General features: G+C 38.7%; 1 long non-coding RNA gene and 1 pseudogene across 2 annotated transcripts; both read left to right on the top strand.

The window, feature by feature from the left end:
* Window positions 1–6,581: 6,581 nt before the first annotated feature.
* On the top strand, window positions 6,582–9,102 carry LOC116136891. 2 transcript variants are annotated; one of them, XR_004129069.1, is made up of 6 exons: window positions 6,582–6,757; window positions 6,864–6,991; window positions 7,440–7,490; window positions 7,592–7,721; window positions 8,692–8,823; window positions 8,907–9,102. It is a non-coding gene; the product is annotated as an uncharacterized LOC116136891 (long non-coding RNA). The 2 variants fall into 2 exon arrangements; XR_004129070.1 differs by having other exon boundaries at window positions 7,432–7,490.
* Window positions 9,103–11,573: 2,471 nt separating this feature from the next.
* The window catches only part of LOC116137132, a 28,234-nt pseudogene continuing 14,645 nt past the window's right edge, over window positions 11,574–25,162 (top strand).

Genomic DNA, 25,162 nt, shown 5'->3' with positions numbered 1-25,162 from the left:
AGTATTACTCTTCAATAAAAAAATTATTTATCGGTAGGATGCCTATTTTCTTTTTTAAAACAGAGTGTTTGAGTCAATTTATATATACTTCGACTAATCCTTAAAGCATATTAATGCAATAACCCATCACTAAGATCCCTCACTTAAAATACAAATACTCAGATAAATAATCGAACTTAAAACTATACGTTTATCCGCACCTCCTAACCCTTCTTAAAGATATAGAATAAAACTTGTATTATATACTATATTTTTTGCGGGGTGGTTGATCTCATAATTAGATATAACATTATATCTTAGAAAAAAACATTTTAATAAAAGATATTAGAAAATTCAAAGGAGTTATTTTTCTAACCTTATTACTCTGTAAACATTAAGTTTCTGTTTGGTATGATTTATTCAAATATAGCTTATATGTTTTAATACATAACAAGAAATCAAGTCAAATTTATAAAATAAAATAAGAATACTTTTGAAAAAAGATCTTATAGGATTTTTTAAGCTTCTCTCACAAGCTGTAAAATAGCTTATTTAAAATTTATACGCATATTTGAAATACAATCAACCAGTCTAAAAAATTTTAAAAGTATTTATAACTTTAAATAAACTCTTAATTAATAAATAAACCCAATCAAATAGGCTCTAAAATAAAGACGGCTGGTATAACCCAAATAGTCTCTATCTCAAATACATAATCCAACCACTGGCGGACCCAAGTCGAAGAGAAATGACACTCGGCCCCCCCCTAAAATTTGAAACTTTTGTTAGTCCTAAGTGTCTTAGTTTATTACATTTGTGCCCCCTTAAGAAATTAATTTCGTTCCTGTTTTTCTTTTCCTAGCTCCTTAAATTTTGTCATCTCAATAAGTATTTAAATATTCAAGCAAATACAAGGAAAGATCTGGTTTCGGACTTTGTTTGGAGAGACTTAGTAGAAGAAAATGGAAAAGAAAAGTGTACTCAGTGATGTCTATAGCAGAGGGTTGAAGTGATACAGGACATTTGTGAATTTGTGCTCACTAGTAACATGTGTCTTGAAAGTTGAATGGATTAGTGAAGGACTAACACATCATTATTCTCTTCTCTAATCAAGATTTTCTGACATTAATTTTATTAAAGAACATACTCATATACAGTTAAATTCAATCTCATAAAACTTAAATAATATTTTACAATTCAATCATTTCTGGTCGACAGGCAGGCCATTGTACAGATTCCGACTACCACCGACGGTGGTTTCCAGAATCTGACAAGTATGGGTCGCGGGGGTATTTTTTATAATTTTTAAACTTTTTTTTTTCACGGGGTATTTAATGAAATTTATAACCTTATAGGGTCTAAAATTAATTTAAAAAATAGGATAATATTTTTGGAATAATATGTCAAACATTATTTGGAGAATATGATTGGGAATATGGGCAGAAATAATAAGCCAAACATGCCGTTAAATTTTTAAATCATGTATTGCGTATTAGGATACACCTTTTAAAAAAAAAAAATAATAAAATAATCAAAATTTTCTAAAAATTAATATCATTCCCAAAATTAATTAAAGAATTTTATGGTATTATTGGGTTTAAATTATGGTATTACATAATCAAAATTAATCACAAAATTAAGAATTTATATTACTTCCTCTCAACCATTCATATCATTTCCAAGATCAATATCAATATCTATATTTCAACTTGTATTATTATTATCATACAAAATGGGTAACATATGTTTCTCTTCACCATTTCAATACAAAATAGGTAAATTTGGACAGGTTTTAATGAACCGAGTTGGGTAACCCGGTTCCGATCTAATTTTTTTTGGGCATTTAGTCCAAATTAATAAAGTCGTATAGATTTATATCAATATTTTTAAGGATATAAACGGATACGTATTATATCGTAGGATATATATTAATGTATCAAAAGATTTATAATATACTTTTTAATATGTATCATTATCTACTTGTATCGAATTGTATCATATAATATATATCAAAGTATCATGAGATTGAGAAAACTACTCAATAAAATATATCTTTCCTTTCTTCTCTAGTCTGTGAAAGAAACTAATTGAAAATTAAACAACCAGCCAGGGAGGAAATCTAGAATTAGAATGATGAAATATCTCATTGACTGATTCGGAAAAATAGAATTAAAAAAAAAAAGTAATATATCTAATCTCTGATTTGTTAGTTTCTTGACTTTGGGAACACGTGGGATCCGTTGACTCGTGGAACTACACGCCTCAGAAACAGAGGAAAGCAAAGAAGAGTTTTTTTTTTTTTTTTTTTTTATTGGTGTCGGGGGCCACTCGTGGAAAGGAGAGACGAATGTTTGTTGTGTAGACTGTAGAGTTAGAGAGGAGGGGGTAAAGGGCCACTGGGCCAATGTATTTTAGCAAAAGTCCAAACCCAGTGGTGGTTGTGTAGATGTAACGTTGAAATAAGTGATTTGGATTAAACCATCATATTATATATTTTACGGTTTATGAATTGTGGTTTTTCTTTTAAGTTTTTATGTTTGATTAAACATACATTTTAAAAATTATTTGGCTTGTTAAGTATAAATTTGATAAATTGGGTCATATTTAAGTTGTTAAACTTATATTAAAAAGTAATTTCTGGATTTAATATAATTCTTTTAGAAATTGAACAAAAATAATTATTAGGGTTTTTATTTATACGAACGGATGATTTTTTATTATTTTGCCAAAAATCTAGAAGTCGACTGTAATAACATTTAGACAATATGAAGATGAAGGTAGAAAAAAAATCATATCATAAAGGATTAGAGTGAAAAGTCAACGTTTTGAAGACATCAAAATGCTAAACAAACTTACTAAAGTGAAGATAATAGTTGAAAGGAAGATGGTAGCTACATGACCGAGGCAGGATTCTGAAATGTAAACCACAGCAATTCCCAAACACTTTGAGAGTCCATCCTGAATCCTGAATGTTCACTAGTGCTCATTAAGAGACTAAACTTGACAAAATATCTAGTATAGTTAACAGCATCAATCATCAATTTTGTATGGTAAGCTTAAGAGCATAAATATTTTATGTTGTGTCAATTTACTGATTTTGAAACAAGCAAAAACGGGAAAGACTTAATAAGATTCCCAAATAACTGAATCAATCTACTCATTAAGAGAAACAACAAGAAGCATTGGAATACAAGCTTCAGTCTTGCAAAATCCATTGAGTGGTCTATCTCATCTCAATATTGGCCTTCTAAATTACTTAATAAATAGATATTGAGTACTTTATTAGAAGGCAAATTGAATTATTTATGAAGTCATAGATTAACTACTGTGAATATCAAAATATAATTAAGAACTTCTATTAGACTCAAGTGTTATTTATGCCAAACCTAAGGGATGAACTTGTAACTATCCCATTGAGCTTAAACCTTTCATTTTATAATTGGATTTATATCTCGTTATTATACGTGTCTTTTCAAATATTGACATGTCAATTGGAGTTGTGTAGTATGGTTTCAGTCTGTTTTAAATAATTCTTTTTAGTAGTACTAATCATACACCATTGGCACTAGAGTAATACTACACAAGGTTTTAAACCCAAGTGACCCGGTCAAGTCATTGGGTCGTCAAGTTGGTTAGTTCAACTATCAAGTCAAACCATTATGTCATCATATTGATGTCAACGTGAAAACATCATTTTGACATCAATATGACATATAAAAAAATAATAAAAAAGCGGTTCAACCACTGGGTTGAACTGGTTGGACCGGCGGTTTGTAACAAAAAAAACCGATCCAACCACAGTTCAAACTGGGTTAATTAGTCGAACCGACCCAGCTCAATTACCCGTTCCCTATTCAACCGGTTGAATCGATCGGGCGTCGAGCCAGGTTTTAAAAGCATGATACTACACACACAACCATTTTATATAAACTTTCTCTTACAAACTTATATGGCAAAAGATGATTGGATGATTTTAAATTTAAAATAAACTTTCACTCAATTATTTTTTGTCATATAAGTTTGTGAGATCATGAGAAAGTTTGTATAAAAAGTTGTGGGTATAGTATTCTTGTTTGCACTAAAATGCCTTGTATATTAAGTAATGCAGCGTTACGCTTCAATCAAAAAATCATTTATTGGTAGGATGCCTCTTTTTTTTTTTTTTTTTTTTTTTTTTTAACCAAGATGTCCAGACCAATTTACGTGCACTTCGACTAATCCTCAAAGGAGACTAGCGTAGCAATCCATTGCTAAGGTTCCTCACTTAAATCGTAGATGTTCAAATAGAGAATCAAACCTAAGACCGTACGTCTATTCACACCTCTTAACCCCCCTCATAGATATAGGACAAAACTTGTGTTATATACTATAGTTTTAGCAAGGTGGTTGGTCTCATAATTAGATATACCATTATATTTTAGAAGAAAACATTTTAATAAAAGATGTTAGAAAATTTAAAGGAGTTTCCTCTATTTTTCTAACCTTGTTACTATGTAAATATCAAGCTTCGATTTGGTACGATTTATTCAAATATAGCTTATATGTTTTAATACATAATAATTAATCACGTCGAACTTATAAAATAAAATAATACTTTTTGAGAAAAGATCTTATAAGATTTTAAGATTCTCTCATAAACGACCAAAATAGTTTATTAAAAATTTTATAAGCATATCTGATCAAACATCTTAAATAAGCTCTTTTGATTAATAGATAAATCCAATCAAATAGGTTCTAAAATAAAGACTTATAATAACTTAGTATAACCCAATTCGAAAATAAGACCTCTCGTTCTCATCTCAAATATATCATATCAACAAATTATTTAGAAAATCATATCATAGGGTCTCATATCCACAATAAATATATAATCAACCAATGGCGGACCCGCATGGAAGAGAAAGGTTACTCCAGCCCCGCTAAAATTTGAAACGTCATTTTAGTCCGAAGTATTTTAGTTCTATTACATTTGTGCCCCCTTACGAAATTAATTTCCTCCTATTTTTTCTTTTCGTAGCTCCTTAAGTTTTGTCATCTCAATAGTCAATAGGCACTTAAATATCATGTTATTTTAAAAAAATCAAAGAAAGAAGATGAGATAATGAACTCGAAAGGCTCTTTGTAAAGAAAGAAATCAAGCTTTTGTTTTTGAAGCAATTAACATGTTTTCCAATTCATGACTCAAATTTCCATCACCTACCTTAACACTTTACATCAACAAAGCATCAGAAATCAAAACATAACAAAAATAAATAAAAACAAGAAATTTCGTACAATAGTTTGCTTTCAAATTGAACAATGGAACCGGTGATGGAAGATTGAAAAGTGTACAGCGGAGAGCGAGACGAAGTTACCGCCTTTAAAACCAAAGGTGCCAGTAGCAAAGCTCCAGAGAGAAGGAGAGGCATAGGCCCTACCAACGGAAGATCAAGAAGCCCCAGCTTTGGTGATTCTACCACCGTGCTTTTTTTTCGGGTTTGGGGGGGGGTGTGGGGGACATCAACTTGGGTGATCAAGTAGTACTTCTAATGGCACATCACCGGCGGCAATTGGTGTTGGGTTCGGCCTCACCTCATTCTCTCCCATACGGAGGTGAGTGGCCCAACAAATTAGGCCCAAAACAACTCCATCTTATTTTCATCTTCTTCTTCGTTGTCCAGCAGCCAAAACGTAAGAGAGTGAGTGTTCTCCTCTAGTTGCCATCCTTTCTAGCCAGCCACCATCTAGCTTTGTTCCACCATCGTGTATATGTTTGAGAGTGAGGCAAAAAGAAGGAGAAACGGAGAAGAAATATGAGTTTTTGAGTCTGTGAACAGTGCATCATCAAATCGTGATCTGGAGTTCGTTCGCCGTCCGATCTGGAGTTTGTTTGCCGTCCGATCTTTCTGATTTTTGGACAGGAGGACACATTTCTGTTGTTCAAGCACTATTGGAAGAGCTGCCTGGAAATTTCTGACCAACCTGCCATGTACAGATATCAAACCACTCGATGTTTAAGCAGTCCAAACAAATTAAATATCACCAATACACAATGAATACACAATAAAGCTAAAAACAGTCTGACCTCAACACAGGGAACTTGAGCCGAAATAATGTCTCACAAACTACATACAACAATATTAAAGAGCCCTTATTCAGGAGATTTTATTAAAGTTTGACCTGAATCTTTTTCAAAACTTTGAATATACTGTAAATATAAATCACAAAATGTTAAAAACGGAAATAGTGACTGCAGGGACTATAATTTGATGATAGTTAATCGAAGAAAAAGAAATTTGAAGATAAAAAGAAACTTTTTTCATGATCATGATGTTTTATGGTACTTATATATCAAGGTTGCCTCTGTCGAACTTCACGTCACTATTAAATTAAAAAATTTGCAGCTTTTGTCTACTTAAGAGTTCTTGACCTTTTATGGTAGTGATCTAGCAACAGTGACTATAAGTGTATGTCTTAAAAAATAATTAGAAGCTTTATAATTATTGTAAATGTTTATAATTAATGTGTCAGGATGTGATTAGTTGATGGTTAGTGAAAGTAATTAAAAGTTAAATCTATTTACATTCTAAAAAGCGTTCACCTCAAATTAATCCCCATACGTTTCCTCTTCATCTTCTTTGTTACACGACCCAGCTCTCTAATTTCATTCAACATCACTCAAAACGACCACCACTCACCAACAAATAGCCGCCTTTCCTCTCTGTCTCTCATTTAAGGTAGTGCAGCAGCTGCCACAGGGGCAGTGGCTATTAATCACTCATGGGTTGCTGCCAATCAGGTAATCTCTAATTTAAGGTTCTCGGTGATGGCTTAGAGACCTTTGACCAAATGTTGTCAGTTTCTGTAGACAATTTTTAGTTGATTTAATTGAATTCTTGATACAGGATCTTGCCATGGGATTGTTATTTGTAATAGATATGCAGGCATCATTTTTGAAGAGTCTCTCGCTTTCAATAAAAGTGGAGTTGGATTACTGATGGCTGTGAGTTTATGGGTTGTGCAAAGCATCGGAGTAAGTTTCGTAATTTGTATTGATTACTTGAAATTTTCTAATGAGATAATGTATTATTTAGTTGCTTACTTTAGTTAATATTCTTACCATCAATTAGCTCGATCTGTAATGAAGGCATCATATGTCTGTGAAGGCTTAGCGTGTATCTGTTGTTTGTTTAACATTTTCTGAATTCTATGTCTTGGATATACTTTGATGAATTGAGAGCTTAGTTTTCCCATTCTCTATATCTGATTTTTAGATTCTAATTCAAATTGGTTAGATGGCTTTCTAATCAACAGTTTTGTTTGATAATGGAATCATTGGTTCCATGTTGCTTATAGACAGACGTATTTAATTGTAATTATGGACTGCACAGCTCACCATTTATAGTCTAAAACCAGAAAAGAAAACTTGTGAAGTGGCGTAATTTCCTTATAGCATAATTTTTGTCATATCAGTTTTGCAGATCTATTATCATGGATTTCATGAAGGTCATCGACCAGAGAGTTTGCGAAATGTGAGCTACTTATCTCCTTCTACACTTTATATGATTCAATCAAATTTTTCTTCAGTCAAATCATCTTTTATTTATTTAATTTTTTATTAAATTATTTACAGAAAGAGGGAGGTGAATTTGAAGGTTTTGAAGGCTCCGGAGATCGAACAGAACTGCTGATGCTGATGATGGTGCAGTTGCAGTGAGTGGTGGTGATGATGATGATGATTGATGACGATTGAATTAGGTGAAGTAAGTCCTGAGTCCTGAGTCCTGACCAGATCTTGTGTGTTCTATTTCTTCTCCTTTTTTTATTTTTTTTATTATTATTACCTGACAATTACTTTTTTCACTTCCACGTTTTCAAACACTCCTTCTATGGTGTATGGTGACATGTATGATAAGTAGTGATGATATGATGTTTATCTAAAAGATGAGTAGAAGGTGGTGAATGATGGAAATTGTAAATCGATTGACATGAGTAGGCAGTGGCAAAATCGATAATTATTGGGGTTATTTTATGATTTAAATGGTGTTCATAATTGTTTGCAGATTTTTTAAGAGTGTTAATTGTTTATTTATTACGATACAATGCAATATTTTTGTATTTACTAGTTACCAGAATAATGGGCTAAGGTAGTGGATAGGAGTTTCAGGAGATTCAACAAGTTTTTCATTGAAGTTATTTGATTAGTCTAACACCCTTTCTTCGTTCATAATTGAATAGTAAGAATTTTAAGAGCAATGGCTCTTTTGGAATCAATATGTCAACTTTCATTAATGAAAACTCTCAAAAGGTTTGTGGAGTATGCTTAGATAGAAATTGAGATAAGTTTTGTTTTTACTCTGTAGTAGGATAAAGATTTGTTCAACAATTTATGAAAATGGAGTAGTTTTTATTTGATTATAAAGCTGTGATGTCCCTTGATGATATCAAAGTTTTCCTGCGTCATATTTCATCATGTTTGCCATGTGTATCTACAACCTCTTTTGCTTATGAATTTTAGCAGATATATAGACTCATTTGTGATAATTAATTCCTACGTAGGTAATTGACCCTTCAAACAAAAGAACCCCACTTAAACATATTTCTTCTCTGAGGGATCCATTTGGGTGTTGAATTGTTTTTGTGCCTTAAATTCATATTAACGATGTCGGTAGTTATATACTAGAATCGCATGTTCCATTTGTTGATTAACTCCCAAGTTTTCTTATTCTGCAGATTAAGAGCTTAAGACTGCCGATAAAGTTCGGAAATCATAGAGGTTTTGCATTTGTGGAGTTCGTCACAAAGCAAGAGGCACAAAATGCACCCCAAGCACTTTCAAGCACCCATCTTTATGGGCGGCATCTGGTATGTTATTTACCAATTTCAAAGTGTATTTTGCCACAGACACACACATTATCAGATAACAGCTGACGGTTGCTAAAATTCAGGTACTGGAGAGAGCAAAAGAAGGTGAGAGTTTAGAAGAATTACAGGCTCGAACGGCAGCTCAGTTTACTAATGAGATAAGCTGTTCAAGAAGAGGAAGCACATGGCAATTGTAAGGCTCGAAGAAATAGAGCACAAAGTTGTAAAAAGATTTCTAAAAGGGTAGGCCGAAAATCATGTTTCAATCTTTTTTTTCGAAACAGCACATTTTTATTTTTGGTTATATAAAGATATAAAGAATGGTAGCACATTTTTACTTTTGGTTATATAAGGATATAAAGAATGGTGTTAGTCTCCTTACATTTATCGAAATATAAACCCATAATATTACCAATAAAAAAAAATATATTTAACAATTTTTATGGCTGAATATAATTGGTTTTCGTCATTATCATAAAGTTGTTTACAAACTTTTTCAAAAATATTCAATAAACATATCCGCATCAGGCTTTTCATCTAGTTAATTATAAGAAAAAATGAAGTCCAATCAATTTATTAAATTGAATAATGATATTTTTACAATTTCAACACTTTAAATAAGTTTAAAAATATCTTATAAGATTTTGAGCTTCTCCATAAGTTGTAAAATAGCTTCTTTAAAATTCTATAAACACTTTTGAATTACAACCAAACCAAACAACCTAAAATAATTTCAAAAGTGCTTATGTCTTCAGATAAGCTCTTTTGATCTGCAAATAAGTTCAATCAAGTAGACTCTAGAATAAACACTTCTAATAACTCAATGCAACCCAAACTGGAAACAGAACCTGTCGTCCCTGTATCAAATATATCATATCAACAAATGTACAAAAATCATATCATAGGGTCTCAAACCCACGACAAGAATATAATCCAACTACAAAGTCTCATAAAAATCGTCTACAAACATACATCTAACTGTCCATATAAATATACAAATGGCATGTGATAAAACTATAATCTCTCTCTCTTTTTGTGGTCGGATAACAAGCTCTTTAATCACTGGGGTTAGTTATACCTAAAAGATTGTCTTCAACTCAGAGAAGAGGCAATTATTGCATTTACCAAAAAAAACTATAATAACTATGAATTGGGAAAGATGGAAATCTGAAAACATGTCAAAAGCATGCTGGGAATCTTAATTGGTTAAACTCTTTTGTTGAAGTATGTATCAAATGCGATTCATGTTTGATGGAAACAAAGGTATCTGCAGAATGACTTTGTTGCTACTTTTAACAAACATAACTGTAAAAGGCTCTTTGTAAAAGAAAGAAATCAAGCTTTAGTTTTTGGATTCATGACTCAAATTTCCACCACAAACCATTCATAAATGGGCCCATCCGCATACCATTCCGATTTCCATCAACAAACCATAGAAAAACCCAAAGGGGTTGGCCAGATAGTCAATGAGGTTTGCTCATTTCTTTGAGTTTTTGGATTTAAACCTTGAAACCACCAATCACAATAATATTGTAGTTTACTTAGTCTTTTGGGCTTGTAGGGTGTTCAATGAATCTCAAAGATTAGTTAAGATACGCGTAACTAACCTGAACACCTCGGCTATAAAAAAAAAAAAAAAAAAAACCATCAAAAAACAAAGGGAAGTGATTTTTAGCACTATCTAATTGATCAATATCCTTCATTACTAATACTTAAAAGTTAAAAATTAAAACAAAATTATAAAATAGAAATTATTATATTATTCTAGTAATTTTTATTAAGGTTAAAATTGTCAAAACAAAGAGTATTTAAAAGTAGAGGACACTAGTCAATTTGATGGGGCTAAATACGCTTCCCGAAAACAAAACATAACAAAATTAAATTAATACCGTTGACCATATTAGTACCAGGTATTTTAGTTCTATTACATTTGTGCCCCCTTAAAATTGCTACCAATCTTTAGGTTTCTTAGCTCTAATACTTTTTAATTTAACAAAACTTGTAAATAATGAACTTTAACATAGTCATAATTGTGATAAATTTTTCTCTATATATGCAATTTTTTGTTTTAATTAGTTTTACTCTCCATAAAACTAATTAATTGACATCTTTTCTTATATAAAAAAAAAAAAATTCAAAGAATTTTTCAATAAAATGTAATAATTATTATCACTTTATATTAACATTTAGTTATCATATACTATTCTAAATTTTAAAGTACGGTTTTTTTTTTTTTTTTATCATATTTAGATATAAGACTCTTATGGAAAATCATAGGTCAACCACTTAATCCAACTACGAAGTCTTATTAAAAGGTCATATACATATGACAACCACGTATGCATATAAATAAGTCTTATTAAAAGGTCATATACACATGACAACCAAGTATGCATATAAACATGAAAAAGACTACGTACAAACTTTCTTATAAAAAGAGTGTATAAACTGACGTGACATCACCTGGCATGTGAGCCCAAATGACATCGATATAATATTAAATATTATGGGTTCCAATTTGTACAACCCATGTGATGATAAAAAATAATATATGCAAACGGAAATGGCATGTGATAAAACTATAATAACTATGGATTGGCTTTTTATGCACCACCCCGAGACAAAAAATTGGACTCCACTACTAACCTTAACATCTTACATCAACAAAGCATAGAAAACAAAACATAACAAAAATGAAAAATAAATAAAAACAAGAAATTTCGTAAAATAGTTTGCTTTCAAATTGGACAATGGAACCGGTGAAGGAAGATGAAGTGTATAGCTAGAGAAAGACATGAAGTTACCGCCTTTAAACCCAAATGTGCCAGTAGCAGAGCTCGAGAAAGAAGGAGAGGCAGAGGCCTTACTAATCGAAGATCAAGGAGCCCAGAGTTGGTAATTCTACTTCTGCAATCACAGGAAGTAGCACTTCTAGTGGCACATCGTCTTCAGCAATTGGCTTAGGCAGTAGCATTATTGGTGCTGTAACTCCACCTATTGCAAGCATAGGAAGTAGTACTTTTGGCTGTACATCTTCTGCAATCCCAAGCACTGGAAGTGGCATCTTTGGATTCAGTGTCAGAGCTCCTTCTTCAACTTCTTCCAACCAGGCTCATGTTTCTAACCCTTTTAGTGTTGGAAGTGCTCAGGCATCTATTAATGCAACTGGTCTTTCAACTTAACTCAGAACATGCCAAATCAATTTGGATCAACTTCGTCATCTACGTCATTTGAGCTGGTAATTCTACCAACTTTGGTAATCCTACCATCATGATTTTTTTGGGGGTGGGAGGGGCGACATCAACTTTTGCAAGCACAGTAAGTAGCACTTCTAGTGGCATATCGTCTGCAGCAATTGGCTCAGGATGTAGCATTTTTGGCAGTATGCCTACGCCATCGGCAAGCACTGGATGCAGCATTTTTGGCAGTACGCAATCGGCAAGCACTGGAAGTAGCATTTTTGGCAGTATGCCTACGCCATCGGCAAGCACTGGATGTAGCATTTTTGGCAGTATGCCATCGGCAAGAACAGGAAGTAGCATTTTTGGTGTTGTAACTCCACCTATTACAAGCACAAGAAGTAGTACTTTTGGCGGCACATCTTCTGCAATCCCAAGCACTGGAAGTGGCATCTTTGGATTCAGTTTCGGAGCTTCTTCTTCAGCTTTTACCCACGAGGTTTCTAACCCTTTTAGTGTTGGAAGTGCTCAGGCATGTGTTAATTCAATTGGTCTTACAACTTCAACTCAGAGCATGCCTAATCAGTTTGGATCAATTTCGTCATCTAAGTCATTTGGGTTGGTTGGGAATCCCGCCTTTTCCTCTGGCAGTTCATTATTTGGCTCCTCAACTTCTGTGGCTAAACCTTTTGGTTCAACTCCTACATTTGGATCATGTCCTTCCTTTACAACTTTCTTCTGGGCAAAAATTTTATAGTTGCACTGCCAGGTATGAGTTGTCACAATTTTGTAAGAGACTTAGTAGCAAAATCTAAGAACATTTATGGTGTATTTTAGTTGATACGGGTTTCAGGTTGTGTAGTTGTACCTCGGATCCTTTTCTGTACTTTGTACTCTGTTATATGTAATTATGTATCATAAAAGAAATGGATATGAATCTTATCCTCTGTCTTCACTTGAGTTTTAACTCTCTTTTCCTTTCCCAATTTTCCTTTCCTTTGTTTCAGATTCTTGTATGGTTTTAATATTTTTTTTTTCCTAGGCAATATATTATATGGTAGGAAGTGATGCTTTTTTTAAAGTTTTTGGTAGAATCTTATTTATAATGTGTTTTGATGAGGTTTTATTATATTAGTAATTTTATCCGATATGAGATCACAACATTTCGGATGCCTCGCTCTTCTGTGCTTTGATGAGTAGCCGTAGGTAGCGCATGTAATTTCTCTATTACTTGTGTCTTTGTGAAGAAGAATTATGGACCCAACGGCAAGAATGCATTTTGATTGGGCCGCCCTGACGGTCCACCTGTGCTGGGTAGCTGACACCATCCATCTTGTTCATGCTGTCTCAAGTATGAAGCCGAACTTGTTTTCTCATTTGTTTGGTCGTGTAGTTTGTTGTTTTTTATGAAAGATTGAATTTTTTTTTTGTGGTTTTTGGTGGCTTATTTCTGTCATTGTGAATAACGAGATTTGTTTATGAGGCCAGTTAGGGGCTCATACAGTGCAGGGGCTTGCTCGGGAGGATGTTGAAGTTTTTCTCTTTTTTAATTTAAATCTTTTGTGATCTTTTATCTTTTGGGAATGGACAACCCAATTATACCAACTTTTTCACACAACCCTGACTTAGTGACTCGCAATTGATTAGCTTGCAAATAAGGTAGAATTCATATTGAGCAAACAGAACTTATTTATGAACTGATCAATTGCGAAGTACCACGTTAAGGTCGTGAGAGAAAATTGCTGAGATTGGGTTAGTGTGATAAATTAGGAAGTATTTAAAGCTGTTGAATATAATTAGTCTGGAACGCATAGTTAGGCAGAATTTGGTGCATCTTAATGATCACTGACGGGTGTTGTATTGCATATGGTGCTTCTGAAAGAAAACGAGCTCTGAGTGGGAACATTCTGCGAAGAAATTGGGAAAGATAAGGTGTTGAAAGGACTCTAGGAAGCTTTCGTTAAATTCTTTGTTCAGGTATCAAATGTGATTTATGTTTTATGCAAATAAAGAGTGAAACATCTGCATGCTGAGTTCATCTCCATATTGTGGCTGTTTAAAACGGTAAAGGCTCTTTGTAAAGTAATGGAATCAAAATTTGTTGTCAGAAAACTGACCACCAACCCTTCATGGATGGGCCCATTTCGGCCCATCTGCAGAACATTCTAATTTCCATCCCCAACCTTTTTTGACTACACGTGTTGAATTTCAGCTTTGCAACCTGCTTTTTTCTCGGCTGGCTGGCTGGCACAACCGCACAAGACTCTTCTTTCATACTACAGGAATGCCTTATATCAAGAGACCATATGATTAAAAAATAAAAACAAGATTCTTTTTTTTCTTTTTGAAATTTCGTAAAATAATTTGCTTTCAAACTGAACAATGGAACCGGTGAAGGAAGATGAACAAGTTTACAGCTGGAGAGAGAGATGATAAGAGCTTGAAAGTATACATTTTATTAGTGATTCAATTGGTTTTTTTGGAAAAAGGTATTTAATTGTTGGAATTTGAATTATTATTTCATAAATACGTTTTACGGGATCACGGGTGTATTTGAGTATTTCACGGCTCAAACAGGTTGTTGAAGGAAAAGAAGTGATCGATAGGATTCACGACGCATAGGAACAAACGGCACAAGAATCAGGGTTGAAATGAGGGAGTTGTGGTACGTCGAAGTTACGAAAAATCTGGAAATTCTTCATCATGAGTATGCCTCGATGTTTATTATAACTTGAGCTGTAGAAGTCGGAATTTGACGATTCTGGTGGCGTTGGAAGTTATTCAAAGAGCTACAATGTGTGTGTGTACTTCAATCGAAGTTTAGTTATTTTGAGGATTGAAGGACGATCGCCCGGCGATCATTTTCTGTACCGCGCGGGTGGTGCGGGTGTGTTAACGTAACTAGACCAGATGGGCTGAATTTTTCAATATATATTCCAGGACACCAGCCCTAGATATATAAAGAGATTCTTGAAGAAGTTGAGAGGGGATTTGAAGAAGGAAAAAGGTCGGCCACTACTTTGGAGATCGAAATTCTTGCGACTTCGTTCACAAATTGAGAGGTGTTCTATTTTCCGTTCTTGAACTCATGTTATTCAAATAATGGTGTTTTCATACTGTCTTTATGAACTAATTCTCTTTCTAGGGCTAAAGAGTAGCCCAATTTATGAATATGTGTTGACTTTATTGTTGTTAATTCTTATTGAGCATTAATTCAAGGTTATTGTGTGTAATGCTTTTGATTCTTAGGATCCGAGAGTTGAATGATATCATGGGTTGGGTTGAGATCGAGAGATGAAACCTAATGTCTAAGGTAATAAAACCCTAGATGAGCGACACATAGAGAAGGTTACCGCGATCTATGAGGCTCCGGGAAATTCCATAGTCTTAATGATCTCTTAGCTCTTAAATCCATTTTAGAGAAACTTAGGTTGTTGCTTAAGGGTTAATTTGCTAATGCTCGAGAGAGAGTTAGTGAAATATTAGGGGATTTGGCTTTTAGAATAGGCTAAATTAGGTTAACTACAAATATCAATACATAGGATTAAATTGGTGGAAATCTATGCCCTAGGTTTAGTCATATTGATTTTTACTTCAAAGCGTTTACAAGTTCTACTTTTATTCAGTACAATTTTAGTTGTTTGTTATTTACTTTTTCATTAAATTCATTCTTAAACTTCAGTTTAATCAAATAGCAAATAATATAATAGTTTGGTACTTGGTAGGTAGTTCCCTGGTGGGATTCGACACTCGTTTACTCGAGTTTTACTACTGCACGATTTCGTCACTTGCGAATAGCCTGTTAAGTTTTTGGCGCCGTTGCCGGGGAACTATTTTATTTTACCAATATCAAACGAAATATTTAGTTGCTAATTTGATTTGTTTATTTCTTTTTACTGATTAATTGTTATTTTTGTTTGTCTTATTTGTGGTTTTCAAATAGAATCTGGAGAGTTTACGTTCTAGAGGTCGTGGTATCTTAATCCACTTGATTTTGAGATCGAGAGAACCGCAAAATAGTTGAGAAGAGAAAGAGGCAAGGAGAATCTGAACAAGCAATGGCTAACAGAGGAGTTGTCAATCTAATATGCAAAATCAAGAGAATGAGAATGAGGATAATTTGGGAGAAAATGCAATGGGTGGAGTAGCAGTGGTTCAGAGAGCATTGAAGGACTATTCTAGTCCTACTATTGATGGTTGTATTCAAGTATCAGGAGACCACCGTTCAAGCGAACAATTCGAGATTAAGCCAGCAATATGGAATGATTCAGCAGTCAACCAATTCGCTGGTTACCAAACGAGATCCCAACCTGCATATCGCAAATTTCCTCGAGTTGTGTGACACATCAAACATAATGGGGTATCCGAGGATGCAATCAGACTAAGGCTTTTCCCATTCTCTTACGGGATAAAGTAAGGCTTGGTTGATTTTTATTGCCACGGGAGATCACGACATGGAATGAGTTGGCCAAGCGTTCCTCACAAGTACTTTCCACTGCCAAGCGGCCAAATTGAGGAGTGAGATTACCAACTTTTAAACAGGATTTAGAGTCATTGTTGAAGCATGGGAAAGGTTTAAGTATCTTCTAGGAGGTGCCCACATCATGGTAACCAATTGGTCACAAGTGCAAACGTTCTACAGGTTGCTACCAAACATTCAAGCATGATTGATGCTGCAAGTGGGGGAGCATTGAACACCAAAACACCAGAAGAGGCATACAATCTGATCGAGGTAATGGCGAACAACAATTATATGAGGACTCCAGAAAGAAATTCAGCAAGGAGATCAGCGGGAGTGACGAAGTCGACAGTTACACTGCATTGGCTGCTCAACTTGAAACATCCAGAAGCAATTAGGTAATGTTTTGAAAATCAATGCAATTGAATCGTCATCTCTAACATGTGACCTTTGTGCTAGAAATCATGCGTCAAGCGATTGCCAAGAGGGAAACCAGTTTGCTCAACATGAACAAGCCAACTACGTCAACAATTTCCAAAGAGGGCAAGGGAATCCGTATTAATACGTATAATCAGCATGGAGGAAACACCAAATTTTTCATGGAGCAATAACAATGAGCAAAAACAAGCACCTGTTTTTCAACCTCAAGAGCACAAATCAAACTTGGAAACCTGATTAACCAAGTTCTGGTCGCCATACAAATGAGCAGAAAACTCCTTCGAGCCAGGCAACTTGCCGTACCCACAACGGTTGAAGAATCAGAACCTCGACAAGCAATTCGGTAAGTCATTGACATGTTGTAGTTTACATTAATATTCCTTTTGTTGATATGTTGAACAGATGCCGAAGTATGTGAAAATTTTGAAGGAGATCCTCAGGCACAAGAGAAAAGCAGGAACACGAGAAAGTCTGCTAACAGAGGAATGCAGCGCGTTGATTCAAAAGAAACTACCACATAACTACGAGATCCAAGGAGTTTACATCCCTGTATTTATGGTAGTTGTTATTTTGATAAAGTGTATGCGATTAGGGGCTAGTATTAACTTAATGCCGTTTTTCATTTACAGGAAACTTGGATTGGGAGAAGTAAAGCCAACCACCGTGTCTCTCCAATTAGTGATAGATCGATCACATATCCTAAGGGGGTAGTCGAAGACGTCCTGATTAGGTAGATAAACTGATATTCCCCGTAGATTTCATAGTGCTAGGATGGAGGAAGATAGGGAAATACCTTTATTTTAGGGAGACCTTTTCTGGCCACGGGTAGAACATGATAGATGTCCACCAAGGAAAATTGATCTAAGGGTAGAGGATGAGCAAGTAGAATTTGATGTTTCAAATCTATGAAGCGTCGTCTGAGTTAGATTTATGCTTTAAGATTGATGTTCTCGACACCGTAGTGGAGCAGAATTTTGAAGAGAACCACCCAATCTTGCCTTTAGAGAAGTTGTTGATGAATTCTAGAGACCAAGAGGATGAGGTTGTTAGTGAAGAGTTAAGTGAGTGTCTAAGATACTTAAGAGCTTTACCACCTTCGTGTTCCGAGAGTAAATTGATCAGAGAAATTGGAGCTGTGGAGTCTCAGTCAACTTACCAATCACGAAGGACCTACACTTGAGTTCAAGCAATACCATCTCATTAAGGTATGCATTTTTAGAAGAGGATAAATTCTTTTCAGTCATTATAATGTTCTTTGAGTGTTGTAGAGGAAGAAAAGTTGCTGCGCATTTTGAGAAGTACAAGAAGGCCTTGGATGGACAATTGCGGATATCAAAGGTATCATTCTTCAATCTGCCAGCCCAAGATCTTAATGGAGGAAAGTTTCAAGCGTACTGTCCAGCCACAGCGAAGATTGAATCCATCGATGCAAGAAGTGGTCAAGAAGGAGGTGTTAAAGCTTTTAGATGCAGGAATAATCTATCCAATTTCAGATAGTGCATGGGTGAGTTCAGTCCAAGTGGTAACGAAGAAGGGGAGAATGACAGTGGTCCGGAATAACAACAATGAGCTGATTCCGACACGAACAGTCACGGATGGAGAGATGCATTGATTCTCGCAAGCTGAATTTCGCGACTCGTAAAGATCATTTTCCATTGCCATTCATCGATCAATGTGAGAGAGGTAGCAGGCCATGAGTTCTACTGCTTCTTAGATGGATATCAGGCTACAACCAAATTGCAATAGCGCCGGAAGATCAAGAGAAGACGACTTTCACGTGCCCATACAGAACATTCACCTATCGAAGAATGCCTTTGGCCTATGAACGCTCCTGCAACTTTTCAACGTTGCATGATCTCGATTTTTCCGATGGTTGAGAAGTCCATTGAAGTTTTCATGGACGATTTTTCTGTTTTTGGAAATTCTTTCGATGATTGTTTAACTAACTTGCAAATGTTTTGCAGAGATGTGTTGACACTAACTTGGTGCTCAATTGGAAAAATGCCATTTCATGGTACGAGATGGGATCATGTTGGGTCATGGATATCAGCGAACGATTGAGGTGGATCGAGCGAAGATTGAAGTTATGAGAAACTACCACCTCCAAATTCAGTGAGGCTGTCAGAAGCTTCCTTGGGCATGCAGGCTTTTATAGGAGATTTGTTAGACCGATCGTCACAGTCTAAAAAATTAAACCTAAATACCGTAGTAGCGGTAAGCAGGATCGAATACATGGAGACAAGCTAACGACTAACGATTTTAAGTAGCGAAAATGAAATTGACAATGGATTAATGAAACTAAATAGACTAAATGCAAATAATGAAATAGTGCAATTAAAACTAATAAAGATTTATAATAAAAATGTGCCGTTACGGTTTTGGTTCGACACGAGACCGACTCACACATTCTTCTCTACCCTCTACGATCCCTAACACTACAAGGTAAGGTAAATAATGAAATGGTTTCCTGACACTCTAGGTATAATATATCATGTCTCACCGATCACTCAAGTTCGATTGGTAAAGACTATCATTTAACGTCGATAAACATACAGGCAATACCACTAGTTGGTCGACCATTAACAAATACAATCTGTCAACACGTAATACCAATCAACCAAATTCACAATAAACGCAACAATAGTAGAAATTAAATAAATCCAACACAACTCCATTACAATCGAGCGAAGTAATGTAAGCAATATTTCATTTAATTATTCCCAACCAACGTTTATCATACAGCAAGTCTATGTAAACATTAAATCGTATGGACAACATATTCATCACAAGTTAGCCCAAATCATATTAAGTATCGAAAATCACTATGAAACGAAAACAAATATAATCCGAGCACAATACTACAAATGTCCTAATATCGGCTCATCCAACTGTCGAGAGCTGATGAGAAGGTCGGGAGTCAATCCCGATCTCGCCTATGCCGTAACAGACAACCGGGAGCTTAGCCGCTCATGGTGGTGATGACGGAGGGCCGAAATGGTGGAAACGGAGCCCATGGCGGAGAGGAGGTAGACACGCGCATATGGTGAGAAAAGGGCGAAAACGACCACGACAGCCGGAAGAACCCGACACAGCGGGTTCGCCGTAAAACGTTAATTTTCCGGCGGTCTCGGAAAACGGTGTGCGGAAATGGAGAACGGTACCGATGGAAAGCTCGGGTGGGGGGAGTGACGACACGGTCCGGGGAGGTGAGAGTCGCCACGGCCAAATGGCCAAAATGGCCGGGAAGACGAAGAGTCGCGGGGGAAGACGAAGCGGCGCGGCGGTGGTGTCGGTGGGGGTTGCGTGGTGGTTGCCCTGGCTTTGACGGGATATGATCTGGGGTCGAGGAAGAGAAGCGGCGCCGGAGGGTCACGGAAATGGAGATGAAGGGTCGCCGGAAAAATGGAAGATGAACAGTCCCCCGCGGCGGATCTGCGTTTTTTTTTTCTTTTAGCACTATTGCAAAATTTCAGTTTGTCCCTCCTAATAAACAGTGACAAAATTAGCCCCTTAAAACATGACATTTTACCCCTAAACAGCATAATGGACCAACCCCTCACCTAATCCCTAAAACCACAACCTAATATCAACTATATATCCCATCATTCCAACATTGATTCATAGAAAAAATTGGAAGCGATTTTCGTGAATAATCATTCTTTAATTGTCTCAATCTCTTCATTTCATCACATGGGGTATTTTTATCCCCCATAGAGTCCTTTCATGACTCTTCACACATCCCCAACTTACTCTTTGCGTCCTGGTAAGTTAAAGGAACTCTTTCCACTTCTCACCACACCCCAACCCCTTCTCACACCCGAATTCATCACAGCGTTTCAAGTGCCGACTTTGACATCCAAGTCCCATCCCCCACCATCCAACTCCCGCCCTACCGTTTTGTCCGATTTGCGGTCTCCACTTCGCTCCTCTACACAACATTAGCCCAGCAACACTCTCACTGGTGTCAATGTCTGCCCCCTCCCCTTATGTAATGCCTTCCTGTCATTTCCACCACCCTCATAGTGCCGATCCTTCTTTTTAAGTCACTTTTTTTTTCGTTATTTTTTTTTTGTTTTTTAACATGCGCTTGTTTTCCCTCCTTAACACACCGTCTCTTTGCGGTCCGGTCAAGGGCTTTCGGTTCCCCCCCCCGCCTCCCCCCAGCGGGTCTCGGCCCAAAGTGACTCGCATCCGTGCCCATGACTCCGCCTCTACGCCCCCCCCCTCGGTCCTCCGACTTTCTTTTTTCTTCGCCTAACGGTCCTTCCTTCTCCCGCTCTGCACCTTCACATTACGTTTGCCGGGCTGTCAGCGGCCTTTCGGCCCCCGCCTCCCGCTAGACGCCGCTTCTAGGGCGCGAGGTGACGCTGCCCTAGGGCTACGAGCCCACACGTCGCACACCCACCCGACCGCTGCCTTGGCTAGTCACCACAATACACCCCCCCCACCCCCATCGACACAAGCACCGCCTTTTCCCCCGCGCTCCTCCCTGCCCCTTTGCTCTGGGCCTTCCAACCACGTAACATGTGGAAGCGAAACCCACTGCCCTCAACCCCCAACGCCTTCCCCCAAGTGTTACCCCCACACTTCTGCCCCACCTCGCCCCCCGCCCCTGGCTCCAGTTTTCCAAACCACCATGGCCACCACCCACCTTTCCCCACCACTCACCACCCCCCCTTTCACATACAACCGTGAGCCTGAATAGCTCCCCCTGGTATATGCACGCCTTCCATGACCAACAACTTTACCGCCCCCAGAACATTTTCGCGTCAACTTTCCCCCTTTGGCACCACCTACACAGACCATAAGACCAGCAACCCCATCAAACCACAATAACAGATTTCCCCCAAAAACACCATAAATCAATGCCACCCCCCCCTTTCCGCACACTCTCACACAACAGCACACATCCTCGACTCAACCTCTCTACACACCCATCTCACCCATTCACCCACAAGTCCCTCCATAACACACTTCCAACTAGTTTACCGCACCATCCAACCCCAACTCACAATCTAAGTTACCTTGTTCGCCCAGACCCCCCCTACCCTATCCTCCCCAACTCAGCATACACGATCTCAAATGGCCTCTGATCAATGCCCTGTACAATCCATCCTCCAAATAGTTGAGACACACGACACTCTCCAATTCTAGCCATGTCAGAGTGGAGAGAAAACTGCGGACCACTGGTGGGGCTGTATCCACAGTTTGTGGAGCCGCCTCGGCGTCGACTGGGACTAGTTACCACCGCGCGTCTCCACCCATGACCACACACCAGACACCACGCAAGCCCACACCACCCACACATACCACAGACATAAAACATATAGTACAAGTGGGTTGCTCCCCAAGCGCTACGTTTCCCGATTTCCGCACAGAACCTCAATGCCGTCCCAACGGGCTACAATGCAGCGGCTTTACCACGACCAAGACCAACATCCCTCAATACCGCTCCATCATTACGCCATCGACATAACGGGTGACCTAGTCTGACGTGGCCATCACCTTAAAAACACTTGTCCCGTTTTTGGGTTATCGGATGTCCAGACAGCCTCGTGAGGGAAAACATCTACCGAAACACTCCAGGGCCCAGCACCGTGACGCGCTGGTACCCCCGGAAAGGGGACCAGTTAGAGTTAAAGATCCACACTTTGATAGGAGAGCACTGACCCTCTAACAGAGTGTTATCGACCTTTGAAAAGCTTAGTTTTATTTTAGAGATGTCGACCGTTGTATTTTAAGCTTCGGGCTTAGATCATCTAACTACGAAGTTGGAGTTTCCCTTGGGTTCACCGGACGTGGTCCTATCAAAATTGAAATTTCCTTGTTGGCCAATACGCTCTAGGCTCAGTTCCCACAGTAAATGGCATGCTTTCCCCAAACTAACCGACTAAGGGACTGCCAATAGGGGTACGAAGCGGTTCGATGGCCCAAAGTGCCTCATAAGAGCCTGACATCCAGTACGAACGTCTAGCGGCAACCCCGTACCAATTCTCTAAGATAGTTCCTAAATTGCCACTATTCGCACGTTTCACATTGGCCACTAGGTTGGGGTGATGAAGGTGTGGCAAACGGATGGGATTGAGTACTTTTCCTAAGCGACGCCAAAAGTGTTCCCACTTACCTATCACCCTCCCCCCCCCCCCTTCACACACCCCATAACCTATCTGGTGTGAAATGTGAGCCACTCAATGAGGATGGCCCTGCGCGGATGACACGAGGGCTAACAGATGTGCGATGAAAAAGTTAACCCGAACCTTATGTCACTTGTCCTAGTGGCAATGGCTGTACCCATTTCGCACCATAATCCACTGCACGCAAGATATATTCCCCCAAGGAAAGATGACCCCGGGAGACAAGGCACCTGCTGAATCACTACCCACACACCAAACTTCACAATCACCATCGGATTCAGGGGCATCACTATCTCGCTTACAATTTCCTCTTTTGAATGCAGTACAGACGGACATAAAAGCAGCATCCCAGAAAGAGCGGGCCCTAGACCCAGCGGCGGACCCTTTAATACAAGCGGTCCTTCTTGCCCTATATGACACCCCAGCTAAGCCTGCACCATGAGCCTCCCCCCTGGTGGGCCCTATTGCCCTTGGTTGCACACCCCTCTGAAAGGTGGGTGCTCCAAACATCAGCTTGCTGGTGCCCCCGCCCTGATCTTGAGTTTGGCCCCCTCCTGGTCCTTGTCCTCTTTTTTTTTTTTGCCCTCCTTGCTCTATGGGCATCAAGGTGTGGCTGGGATACGCCCCCACTTGCTCCTCGGGACGCTTCCTTCACCATGCTAGGCCACTTGTACGAGTCTCGTACACTGTGGTCGGCGCCACTTCTCCTCTTTGTTCTCATTTTGCATTCCACTACGATTCCACGTTGATATAGTGCCACCACACCACCATATCCACGATACAGTCCTAGGTTAGGCTGCATTTTAGTGGCTACAACCTCCCTGCCCGGCACTGGGCTGTCCCGCACACCCATTACCGACCGCAAGATGCTACGCCGGACCATCGAGGTCTTAGCGGGCCACACTAACCGCCACTCGGTCGTCCCGTTGTGGTGTATACTTACCTTGAGCATCGGACGCGGGGTTTAGGACTTGCTAGTGATGATCATCACACCGGGCTATTTTATTCCCCGATTGGCCCCCGGAGCACCCCTGGCATCGTCCGGACGCCTTTGACAATCCTTCACCAGGTATGGCTTCTATAGGACCCCGGTGTCCACGGTCGGGTGCCCACCACCACCTACAACCCAATGTGGTCAAGTTTTCCCCTGGTTAAATGTGGCCCATTCCTACCAGTAGGTCATTCCCCACATGGCCCTTCTTATAGTCCGCACCCTCCCAGGTTGGAGCTCTGCTCACCTCTGGATTTGACCGCCTCCTCCCGCCTATGGGCCCTCTGGCACGCTTCCACTTTGTCCCTTGCGCGAAGGCACGGCAAGAGAGATTCGTTGGCCCCCTTCCCACCACTTTGCATTCGTCAACTGCACTTATTCCATCTTGGCCTATTTTCTACCTGCCCCCCGGCCCATTCCGCTGCTATGCATGGTTTTTCCGCCCCTCGCCCCGATTGTTCTCGGTTTTAGCCCAGACCTTCCGTTCGCACCCGAGCCAGCCCCTTGGCGCGGACCACTGCTCAGACCCACCCTGTCCCACCCCCGCACAAACTTCTCCTGCCGACTTCCAGGGCATTTGATATCCCCGTCCGACCCTCTCCACGTCACAACACACATTGCCCCGTTGCCCCGGGTGCATAGACCCCGCAGGGCCTGCGCCACCCGACAGGCCCCCCGTGCCCCCAAGGACCTGCTACTCTAACGTGTCTTTTCCCTGGTCTTGGCCGGCACACTGGTCCCTGGTTATCTGCCTAGCATCCCAGACAAACAATAGGAAAGCTTGCTGCGAGTTTTTTAGGCTTGGTCCACTCACATGGGAGACGAAATCCGTGAACTGCTATTCAGTGGTCGGGTGAGTGGGTTCATGATCGTCCAACTGAACCCCTTGTGGGCGTAACGGGTTCGGCTATTAGCCCCTCACAATCACTAGCACATTGTCAAACCCACAACCGTTGGGCATTTATAGTCCCCCAACGAATGGGGATACGGACCTCCCCTTGGCTGTCGCATAAGAGGTACACTGCTAACACACAGTCCCGCATCAGCATCCGTGAGACCCTCTTTTTACCCTTTCTTGCTCTTCAAGGGTTATCCCCCACTCTCTTTGGCCTTCGTGCCCCACCGGTTTCGCTTTTCA

This window comes from Pistacia vera, unplaced genomic scaffold (assembly GCF_008641045.1).
Source record: "Pistacia vera cultivar Batoury unplaced genomic scaffold, PisVer_v2 Contig320, whole genome shotgun sequence".
Lineage (NCBI taxonomy): Eukaryota > Viridiplantae > Streptophyta > Magnoliopsida > Sapindales > Anacardiaceae > Pistacia > Pistacia vera.
The sequence above is the reverse complement of the archived record's forward strand: the minus strand, read 5'-3'. Positions and strand labels throughout refer to the sequence as shown.